Raw genomic sequence first — 11456 nt, forward strand, 5'->3', positions numbered from 1 at the left:
TCAGTCCAGAGAAGAGGAGGCTCAGGGGAGACCTTATTGCTCTCTATAACTACCTGAAGGGAGGTTGTAGTGAGCTGGGGGTCAGTCTCTTCTCTCTTGTAACTAGTGACAGGATGAGGGAGAATGGCCTCAAGTTGCGCCAGGGGAGATTTAGGCTGGACATTAGGAAACACTACTTTTCTGAAAGAGTGGTCAGGCGCTGGAATGGGCTGCTCAGGGAGGTGGTTGAGTCACCGTCCCTGGTGGTGTTCAAGAAACATTTAGATGTTGTACTGAGGGACATGGTTTAGTGGGGTTATTGGTGGTAGGTAGGTGGATGGTTGGACTGGATGACCTTGTAGGTCTTTTCCGACCTCGCTAATTCTATGATTCTATGATTCTATGAGTACAAAGGAAGTATGTATATGAGTATAAAGAGTGTATAATTGGATACGAGAATAAATTCAGAATTTCCGTTTAATGAGGTCCCCTAGTACCTTTTTTTTTTGTAAAATATATCTATGGACTTTCAGAGGAAGAAATGAAGTAATTGTGTGTAAATCATTTTGCAATTTTCACACAACTTATGAAGCCTACTCTTCTCCTAGCTTTGATGATGTAGAATGTATATCATAGCTTCTCCTAAATCTAGTCTGCCTAACTTGAATTAAAACCATGCCTCCCTGATTTTGCAATAGTGACAGTGTGATTACTTGAGGAAGTGTATTTCTCCATTTTCCTCTTAGTTTCTGCAGGCATTGAGGAAACATAGTTGCATTCTCATTTTATTTTTCTTCATATATCAGGAGGAAACAATACCATGCACTCACTGTGTGAAAAAATGTCGCCTACCACTGTGTCAAAGATACTTGCCTTCAGATAATTCAGATTAAGCCATTGGATAGAGGGCTATCATCCTAAAATAAAAATTCTCACTTAGCGTATCTAATTGGGTATGCAAACTCCATTTTATCAGTAACAAGAATTGTTGTCCAGTGGTGTTCACACTAGTTGCCCTAAGGATTAAATGGCAATCAGAGATGTTATTCATGCTGTTAGGACTTGTGAATTGTCATGCAAATTGGCATGCAGATACAGTCTAAGGATGAAACAAATAACCTCAGTGATTACATGAAACATTAAAATCTCATTTAAACCTTTAGGTGTTGCTTTACTCAGCTTCATTGCCTAAACAACAGTATGCATATTACAGGGCCTGCTTCAGAAGTAATGCCTCCTATTTTATTATGTTGGCCGGTGGCATCAGAGGTAGATGGTGGTGGTGTGGCAATAGAGGCTGAACCTTCCCGCCAATATCCCATTACATTTTGTTGATGTGCAACAGATGGCAGCAGAGAGGCAGTCTGACAGAATGGAATGTGACATGGAAATACACATGAAGCAAAAGTGTGTCATTGAATTCCTCCACATGGAAAAAATTACACCAAGTAACATTCATCATCACTTGTTGAATGGTTATGGATACCAACCAGTGGATGTGAGCACAGTGAGGCGGTGGGTGGCACGTTTCAGCAGTAGTGACAGCGACGTGAAAGACAAGCCACATTCGAGACAGACGTGCACGGCTCTCATACCATGAAGAGTGTCTCGATCAGCTCATCCACACATATTGGCTAGTGGTGGTGACTGTGTTGAAAAATATTGTTTTGTAGCTAAGAATTTGCTCTATCAAGTAGTGTTATTGTGTTCTTTCTTCTAGTTTCCATGGAAGTAAGTAGGAAGCAATATTTTCAGAGTGACCTACGTATTCCTATAAACATTGGTCATTGTCTTGGTTTTGTACTGCTGTGGTAGGGAGTTTATTGTGTCTATATTTAAAGACCTGAACCTGTTTTGTCTTCACTGCAGCTGTTCCATAACTATGTCTGTGAAAAAAAACTTATAAACTTATTGTTTAGAATTGATCAGTTATTAAAGATCTTTAATGGAAATTTTACTATTGCTTTTGTTGGTGTATTTTTATATATATAATGTACCTATACATGCAAATATATAATATGTTTATCAGTAATTTAAAGATACATTTACAGTTGTATATATTTAAGAGTCAGAAAGCCTGTAGTTCAGAAAGCCTAGGATTTTATGTTTCTTCCCATTCTTTTATGGATTTTCAGCCCTTAAAAATCTGAACTAGAATTTCAGCTCTTGATGCTCAAAAAAGGCAATCCTTACAAGCTCTCTATTTGTAGATGAGTATAGCTAAGCAGATAATGAAGGGTGAAATCTGCAAACATTTATTTAAATGAAACACTGAATTTTCCATGGCAATATTATAACTCATTTTGTGCTCACTTTGCAAGAATATTATAAGAAATTAATTTGCTGAGTGTCTGCTTAAAATATGTGTTGTTACTGAATAGTGGATGATACCATTGAAAGTCATAGTTGGAGTTCTAATATGCAATTATTGAAAATAAACAATAAGCTATTAGTTTTAAGTTCTTCTCTGCCCTGCAGAGAACAAAAAGTGTTGCTGCTGGTTGTATGCTAGCTGCAATACTTTACCTCTAATCTCCCACTCTTTTCCCCTTATAGTCATGTATCATCATCATCATCAAATACAAAGTGTGTATCAAATACACAATCTACAAACGTGTTAGGTATTCATAACTTGATGAATAGCCAAAATGGTCTTACAATATGGTCAAACATGGGCAGAAATATCTGTAGAATGGGAAATTTACAAAGTAACACTGTTTGTGTAAGACTTGTGTTCACATAGAAGACCTGCTTCAGTTTGTTACTACAAATAAATAATAAAATATCTAAAATTAATCTTCACTGTCTCCGGTTATTATGTATTTGTAATAAATGGCTTATTAACTACACTACTACCAAGTTTATTTACAGAGTTTGGGTAATGTTAATGAAAAATAGATAGTATATTATGCTATGAATTTTTAAATTAGTCCCAACCTCCTTTTCAGAGCTGTATCATGTACTATGTCTGAGAACCATGCAGATGATGGTTACCTTATGAACGCCTAAATCGAGGTCGGTAGATCATATGCTTGTGCAACCGAGAGCTATAGTTCCTCAGGTGCTTTACAGCCTACATGTCACAAACCAGCACACCCAAGTGTCTGCACATCATGCAGCAAAGGATTTGTGCACAAAGGACTTGAGCAAGAAGGCAGGCTCCATTGGTGCAAAATATCTAATGGCCTCTTCCTCACCTTGAGTGACCCAGTGTGCCACTGCCTTTCACAGCTGAAAGGAAAATGCTCTTTCACAACTGTTCAAAAAGGAAGAAAGGAAGCTATAATAAATTATTTACTATGACTTATTCCCTCAGCTCTATGGCTCAGTCATTGCTGCTCCAGTTTTCTGTCTTGCACATGAAGCATAAATTATCAACCCTGTCCTCAAAGCATTTCTTGGTAGAAATTGGCAAGATGGCTAACATCAGAATTGGGCCTTGCAAGGTAGCATATTTAGGCATAGAATATGTAATTTCTCAGTTTTATTTTTACAGGATCTTGTCTTGTTCCTCTTGAACAGAATGGGAGATTTACTCATGACTTTAAGGGGAGGAAAGATAGGCCTACAGTTTCTTTGATATGGGATGATCTGGTTAGATGTATGCAGCACCAATGAAACATTCACACTACCATCATACTTGTTACAGTGGTCTCAACATAAAATTAGCAATACAACAACCCTTTTAGATACTTGTTTAATGGAGTTTACAGGAGTAGCATGACTTTGCACAGAGCCCAAAAGGCTGAACAGAATCTATAATCTATAAGCTTGGTACAGCTACGTCAAACAATGCAGAAATTTTGCTGGCTGTTATTACACTGCATTTTTAGCCTATACTTGCATAAGTATTTTTATTGAACTAAGATTAGCTTCACAAAGTAACTCAGATGTTTTCAGGATAAATCAAACTCATACTGTCTTGCCTCATATCACTTGTCCTAACCCATTCACAGTGGAAATTTGTCAGGGCAAAAAGTGCTTTGCTCTTTTATTATGTATCTATCCAACAATAGAGTCCGTTATCTCTGTCTTGAAAATACAGAGACTGAAATAAGAAAGGAACATTATCTTTGGAAAATAGGACAGTAAAGCAGTGTCAGAAGTTATATTTGACTCTGTATCCTCTGAGTCCCAAATCAGTTTCACTCTGATAGACAGTGTGTTTTTCCAGTGTCTTCTTGTGTATCTATATCTGTACAGATTTATCCCTCTGTCTTTCTTCAGAGTTAGATAAGTGTTTATTCTAAATGAGCATTGCGAGATATGAGGTGATAGATAGATTTGGTAACATTCTATTATTGAGGAGAATATTTGCAGTTTGTTTGTGAGCACAGAGAAGTAACTAGATTTGTGAAACACTTTGGAGGAAAAGGTGTTCATGCACATACCTAAATGCATATACCTGTTTGGTTCAATGCATTTTGGGTCAAACTTCTTCAGTGTAACAGGGGAAAAGCCGACTTTAATAACAAAAAAGTATTGGCTGAAAATACAATCAAAATTTCAGAGTCAATTAGGGTTGTTAGAAATCCATCCACTGTAGACATTTATTGAAATGTATTAATTCTGAGGAACATTAAGAAACTGCCAAGAAGTAAGTCATATTTTAAGTCAGCTATGAAGTAAGTTGTTTTGACTGGATGTTTTCCTGTGTAAGATTTAGTATTTGATAGCTACTAAAAGAAAAAGAACATTGTACTTTGGGAATTTCTTTCATGTTTGCATGAACATAATATCTTAGGCTAAAATCACAACTTCCAAACATTATTTTTTCTTCTCCTCTATAATTTTAAATAATAGCATTTTATGACATTTTCTATTATAGTTTAATGCAAATTTACATTTACAAGATAGATTTTGAAAGTCTTTGTTGTATTTAATGTTAATAACAATCAGAATTCTGTTTGACTAGGAAGGTATGTATGGGATGATCTACCTGCTAGAGCATCTTAAATCCATTGGTTGGTGGAGGCTCAGTGCAGAAACAAATATTATGCCATACTGATTACTGATATTAGTCCTGAGTGAAACAGACATCTGTCAGATGGCCTTGGCTCCAAATGCTTCCTGAGCATTTCAGAAGGCGAGAGGAATTGTTCCAAATCTTCGTGCACACTGACGTCCTTCACTCTTATGGAAAAACAGATGGAGGTACCAGCTCCACCATGTACTGAAGAGCGAGCCTGTTCCCTTAGTGCAGTATGTACAAGTCTGATCAGATGCCCTTCTTCCAGAGGCTGAGACAGAAAATGAGACAGAAGCAGAAATTTCCCATTGACCGGAGGTCCCTTAGTGAATCAGTACAGAGAACAACCTTTTTAAATAAGAAGGTATGTAAGCTACTAAAATCACTACCTATCCAAGTTTTGCCTACTAACTAATCCTTTATGTCCTTCCTACTGTCTTTCACAAATGGTCATCCCACTGTCTATTTGGAAAGTTTTTCAACCTAAGTGCTCTCTGACACAGGAGGCACAAAGCAGGTTTAAGCTTAGCCCTTGGCAAACTCTTTACTAAATGGCCAGGTATAATGCCATATGTATATACATATAGATTTAAGATCCTTTTAGCTTTTTACATATTCACTCTTCTGCTATTGTTATCCTATTTCTTTTCATCTGGATTGTACTGATTTTGTATGTTATTTTATTTTTTTTTAGTCATTTCAAGCAAGTCAAAAGCAGAACAAGAAGAAAATTCACTCAAAGCTCAGGTTTGAACTCGTTTCACAGTTAGGGATTTAGTTCAAGGATTTTGGATTTATCCAGCATGACACTAAACACTTAAATGTCTCTACCTCTTTCTGCCTTGTAGCATTGCAAACAGAAATCCTCCCCCAAAATATAAACTCTGAAGTATTCAATTCTCTGCTCTGTGACTTCTTGTCCAACAAAATTCTCTTTGTTTCTTCCTTTGTGAGATTGATACCCTTAATAAGTGAAGGACCTAAATGAGCTTAGTTGTCTCAATTAGTTCCCAGGTAGTTAGCACTTTCTTAAGATGTTTCTGTATCTTCTCATGGAATTAAGCTCCCAGTCTGGTTCACTGGAAACATGTGACATGTTTTGGAAGGAATGAAAGACCTCTTCATTATCTGTGGGTTAAACACTAGCTGAAGGTTTAGATAAAGGTTCTGAAATAACCTACACAGCACAGTTGCATAACTTAAAAGAGAAGACTAACTTTTAGGTTTTTTTTATGCCAGTTTTCTTATTTGTAAAATAAGAAAAACACACACACAAAAAAAAACACCTCATTTTTGAAACATTCTTTTTCCAGTTATACCTGGATAAAATTATCTTAGAGGAATCAAAATGAGATCAATACCTGAAACATGAATCTATACTTATTCTCTAGATTGAATGTATTTCTATTGTTGAACAGGTGACTTTGCAGGATATTTTGGTAATGCTTTACTATAGTTGGGTTAAGTCCTTTCACAGTGAGGAGTATTCTCACTGGATAGTGTTAGAGTGTGTTTTCCTAATATGGTCAGCAAAAGGAAGTTCAAACATGGTCTGACTTACTGGTCAAGAAAATGTGTAGAAGAATGCTTGACAATCTGGGGAAAATATTATCCCCACAGGTTGTGAAGCAGATCTGTAGAGACTACTGCAACTGAAGCAATCCCTAGGTGATGTAGCTCTGTTATCTGTGTCTGGGGAATGTCAGTAAATGTCAGTAGTCTTTCTCCCAGAGAGATCAGAGTGAGAATCAATTTTCCTATTCCCAAAGTACAATTGCAGGTTTTTTTTTAAAGAAATGAAACAAAATTATATTTTCACAGCATCTTGCAGGGCAATTTTTTAGAAATTCACAGGCTTTCCCCTCCTTCCTTGTTCCACTTGTGTTACATACGCATGATCAAGTCATTTGTTTGCATGTGGAAGAGTCTGGCCCTTGGTTCTTCTCTGAACCTGAATGGTCTTGAAAAGCTGGGTCTGCTGCAGTTGTTAAGTGCAAATTCTAGCTATTTTATTAGACGAGCTCCTTTTCTGTAACCAGAAATCTCTGAAGTCAGTCTCTAGTCATCCTTGCTATATGACAGCTACCCAAAGAGAGATGCTTCAACAAAAAGACTTGTCAGATGTTGATAGCTCAGTTCTTGGAGATCCATTTTTGTCTTGTGCAGATCCCACATAAACTTTAGACTAATCCAGAATGGACAAGTTTCCCACTTAAGACACTGTTCAGTGCAAAACTACTAATCTTCACACATGTTCTTTTCAACATTCATGTATTCTTCTATTTCACTCATGAGTACAGAGATACGCAGAGAATCTGTGTATTTTCAATGCAAGAAAAACTCACGCTGCTTTGCCCAGATTGCAAACCTGTTCATTTCCTACAGGTGTGCTTTAGAATTTCCTTTTTCTTCCAAAATCTACTTTCACAGTCATCAGTTTGCATTTGGAAAAATTTAGGCTTGGATAGGAAGCGACAGAATGCTGCTGAATGTTTGCAGATGAGGTAGTTCTCATCTGGAAAAAGAATGAGACAAAAAAGGTGGAACTGTAGTGCAGGTATAGGTTATGTAACAGTTTTAAAGGAGCAATGGTCCATAGTTACAGGGCTCATATGCACTGTTTTTTAAATGTGTTTATGATGTCAGGAGGCTTTAAGACACTAAAGTGACGCTAATACTTTGATGCATTTTATTTTGGGGGCAAAGAAGTGTATTCTGATTGTTGCTGGGTTTTGTTGTTGTTTTCCTTTATCTGAGTACATCTTAGTTGCTGTTATCAGCTGGCTAATACTGACATTGATGCTTTCATAAAGCAAGTATGGTGTTTGACTTCCCAAGTCCTTTGAACTTCCATTAGCAGCTATTTAATTTAAGCTCTTCATACTGTGTCTGGTATTCTGACTGGGATGTGCTCGGTTTGTGAAAGAAAATGTAGATGCTGCATTAAGGCCATTTAAATCTGTAGCAGAAGGTCACCTAGCAGTTATGAGAGGGATGGTGACACCTGAGGAATTGTGCTCTTTTATATATTTTTGTAGTAAAGTCCAGTTCAGTATGCGAAGAGCCACAGTGACAAATAACTGGGAATCATGTCTGCCAGTCTACTCTGAGATTTAGATCCCAAGCACATAATCATCCTATATGTTAATGTTACCATAATGTTTTCAGAGGTGCTGAAAGTCTTCTATTTCTGGAATGTAATTTCCAGAACCGATCAATTCTTGATAGTGGTGAGTAGATCAGTGTTTCTCTTATACCGGCAGTAATAATCTCAAGACCTCTTTTAGCTTTTCTGCATAGCCTGTCCTGGCAATTATTTACTGCATACTGAGCAGATATGTTCTGCATAAAGCATAGACAAAAAAGTCTGGTTAGAGCATTCGCTGTGGATCCTGATGGTATACATTCAGTTCTTTTTCACCTTCTCCTCACCTTGAGAGCATTTGAATGCATCTTTTTCCAAGAGAGTGATTTAACCATGACAGTCTCTTTGGGTCTACTTCTCAAATGTCTTAAATGTTTCATTTGTACAACAAATCTTTATCTGAGACAGTAATACTCCTCTCACCTTTCTAAGGTCTAAAACCTAAAGTCAATCTCTTGTCTGACTATGTTTCAAGAGTTCAATCAAGGAGAAACATTTTCCACAGGGCAAGGAAGGCATATATCCACACAGTTTTCTTTCGAGTGAGTAGAGATATCAACTCAGATCTATCTGACCAAGAAGGAATTTGAATGCATTCCAAGTGAAAAGGAGCTATTAGATTACTCAGTTACTCAATTAGAAGATGTATTTGTTGCAAATGTAGATGGAGAGTACACAGCACTGTCAAAATAGGCAGGGATACTAATTATCCCATTCCATTTCTTGTGAGTTCCTCAGTACCCCTATGTTGCAATCACTGGGCAATTACTTTAGGCTTTAAATTAGATAAAGCTTTCCCAAATAAATCCCTATTTTCATGGATTTTTTATATTAAAATGTATTAACACTAAAACAAGACAGTATTGTACTTTTTCTTAGATATTGCTGAATCTTTGATTGTGTACATACTTCCTAGGGTACCTGTTCCTTGCCTACTCAAAGGGTGAGTGTAGTCTTTTGAAAACATAATGAAATTGAATTCAGTAACCTCATGATGCATTAGAAAAAAAAAAGTCAGTAATGTAATGATGAGGCCCATTCAGTCTTTGGTAATATTTCTTTATTGGAAGAAGGGTAGTAAACACAGCAGTTTCTTGGAAATTTGGTTAGGACTGTTGCAAGTGGGAATTCCCCAAGGCCTGCTGGGATTTCCCTTCCTGAGAATACTTTAATGTATGATACCAGAATTACTGTCTAATCATTTGTGTCTCTACTCATGCATAGTTATTTTTCTGTAGATATAAAATAGGAGGCATTTTGCCATTGCCAGGAAGCATTTGTTGTGTTTTGATGGCACAACATGTAATGCATTCATGTGGCTTCAGGAAATGTGCAGCTTTATGTCAGCCCTTATCCCATGACACGTGGCTTGGGCAGAAGAAGGTAAACAGTGTTGCTTCCTTAGCACTCTTGATAAATCTGTTCATGCTTCACTAAGTAGTATCTGCTTCTGTATTATCAGCCCCATTCATTTATTTGAATTTAAAAAAAAAAAAAAAACAACAAATAACAGTGTATACCTGCCATTGTTAATTAAGTCTTTTTTGTACTCAGCCTGTGCAGCACCCTTTGTCCTATGAATGGCTTAAACAACCTCTGCCAAGTCATCTTATATCAAGGAGGTAAACCAGGTTTCTTCAGTATGTCCGGAACGTAACAATGTACCAATAATCCTTGTTTCTCAGTAAATTTACTTGAAAAAAATCTACTTAAGCTTGGAACCAAACTAAACATAAATGTCTTACATTGTTTCTATGACCCCATACAATGTTTAACCTGATTTTCATAGCTGTCCTACTTTGAGTAAATACTGTTCTGACTTGGTTTTGTGTTTTTGTTTTTTTTCTTTGGCACTGCTTCAGCAGTTGCCCCATATTCATTTTAAATGAATAATGTGGCCTATTCAACATTTCAGCTGTTTTTTCTTGCATTAAATACATTTCTTTGAAATATGAAGACATCATGTAATGTAAACCAACAAAAACAGTGTTACCTCCAGCTTCCTTGGCCAGCCTCTGGGCTGATAGGAAACTATCAATTTTATGGTACTTCTGTTAGTCCTTCTTCCTGCTTCTGTTCATAGTTTCCAGCTGTTTCTTGGTATCTTGATCCCTCCTCTACAGCTTTACCATTCTTTGTGAAGAGATATTTTTCTCTATGTCTCTATCTGTGCTCTATTTTTGTATAATGAGAATGCTCCTGTTGCTATTTCAGTTCTGTTTTGCTCATCTTCCACGTATCGAGGCCACCTGATACGAGACTTCTGGCTTGGGAACGGTAAGTAACATTGTTTGTGCTTGGATTTCAGTGACAGGGTCTCTTCTGAGAAATTGCTTCTTTTAAAATGTACAACTGTTCTTTCTCCTATTAGTTCTCTTTTGAAGTCCACATATCTGCAGTACTCAGCAAAGCTATCAACTGCTGTTTTGAGAGTTTCAGTCTTTATTATTATCATTTTAATATATGAAGGGATCTCATGTGAAGCTCTTGCAAGAGGCCACAAGGAATAATAGACTACTCCAATTTTTGAGACATTCTTTCTAAATGTCTAGGACATTCTTTTCCTATCACTTTAAACTTAGACACATTAATTAATGAAAAGACCACATCTGTACCTTACAAAATTCTTTAATTTCTTTTTTCCTAAATAAATTACAAGTTCATCCAGTTGCATCCCCCCTGCCATGGGCACGGTTACTACCCACCAGATCAGGCTGCCCAGGGTTCCATCCAACTTGGCCTTGAACACCTCCAGGGATGGGATATCCATAGCTTCTCTGGGCAGCCTGTTCCAGTTCCTCACTGCTCTCTGAGTAAAGATTTCCACCTAACATCTAACCCAAACCTACTCTTTTTTAGTTTAAAACCATTTGCCCTTGTTCTATCACTACTGGACCATGTAAAAAGTTGATTTCCCTCCTGTTTATAAGCTTTCCTCAAGTACTGGAAGGGCACAATGAAGTCTGCTGAGAGCCTTCTCTTCTCCAGTCTGAGCAAGCCCATCTCCCTCAATCTTTCCTCGTAGGGGAGGTGTTCCAGCCCTCTGATTATCTTTGTTGCCTTCCTGTGGACCTGCTCCAACAGCTCTGCACCCTTCCTGTACTGGGGGCCATGGGCCTGGACACAGTACTCTAGACGGGGCTTTACAAGGACAAATTAGAGAGGGACAGTCACCTCCCTTGCCCTTCTTTTTGGTGCAGCCGAGGATATTGTTGGCCTTTTGGTCTGCAAGAGCACACTGCTGGCTGATGTCCACCTTTTCATCCACCAGAACCCCCAAATCCTTCTCAGGGCTGCAAACAATGAATTCTCCAAGTCTGTATGCTTATCTGGGATTGCCCTGACCCAAGTGCAAAACCTTGC

At 37.5% G+C, this 11456-nt stretch overlaps 1 long non-coding RNA gene across 1 annotated transcript; it reads left to right on the top strand.

The window, feature by feature from the left end:
- Positions 9646 to 10370, top strand: LOC110392230. Its single transcript, XR_002434267.1, has 2 exons — positions 9646 to 9715; positions 10308 to 10370. It is a non-coding gene; the product is annotated as an uncharacterized LOC110392230 (long non-coding RNA).

The sequence above is a fragment of the Numida meleagris genome, chromosome 1, assembly GCF_002078875.1.
Source record: "Numida meleagris isolate 19003 breed g44 Domestic line chromosome 1, NumMel1.0, whole genome shotgun sequence".
Taxonomy (NCBI): Eukaryota; Metazoa; Chordata; class Aves; order Galliformes; family Numididae; genus Numida; species Numida meleagris.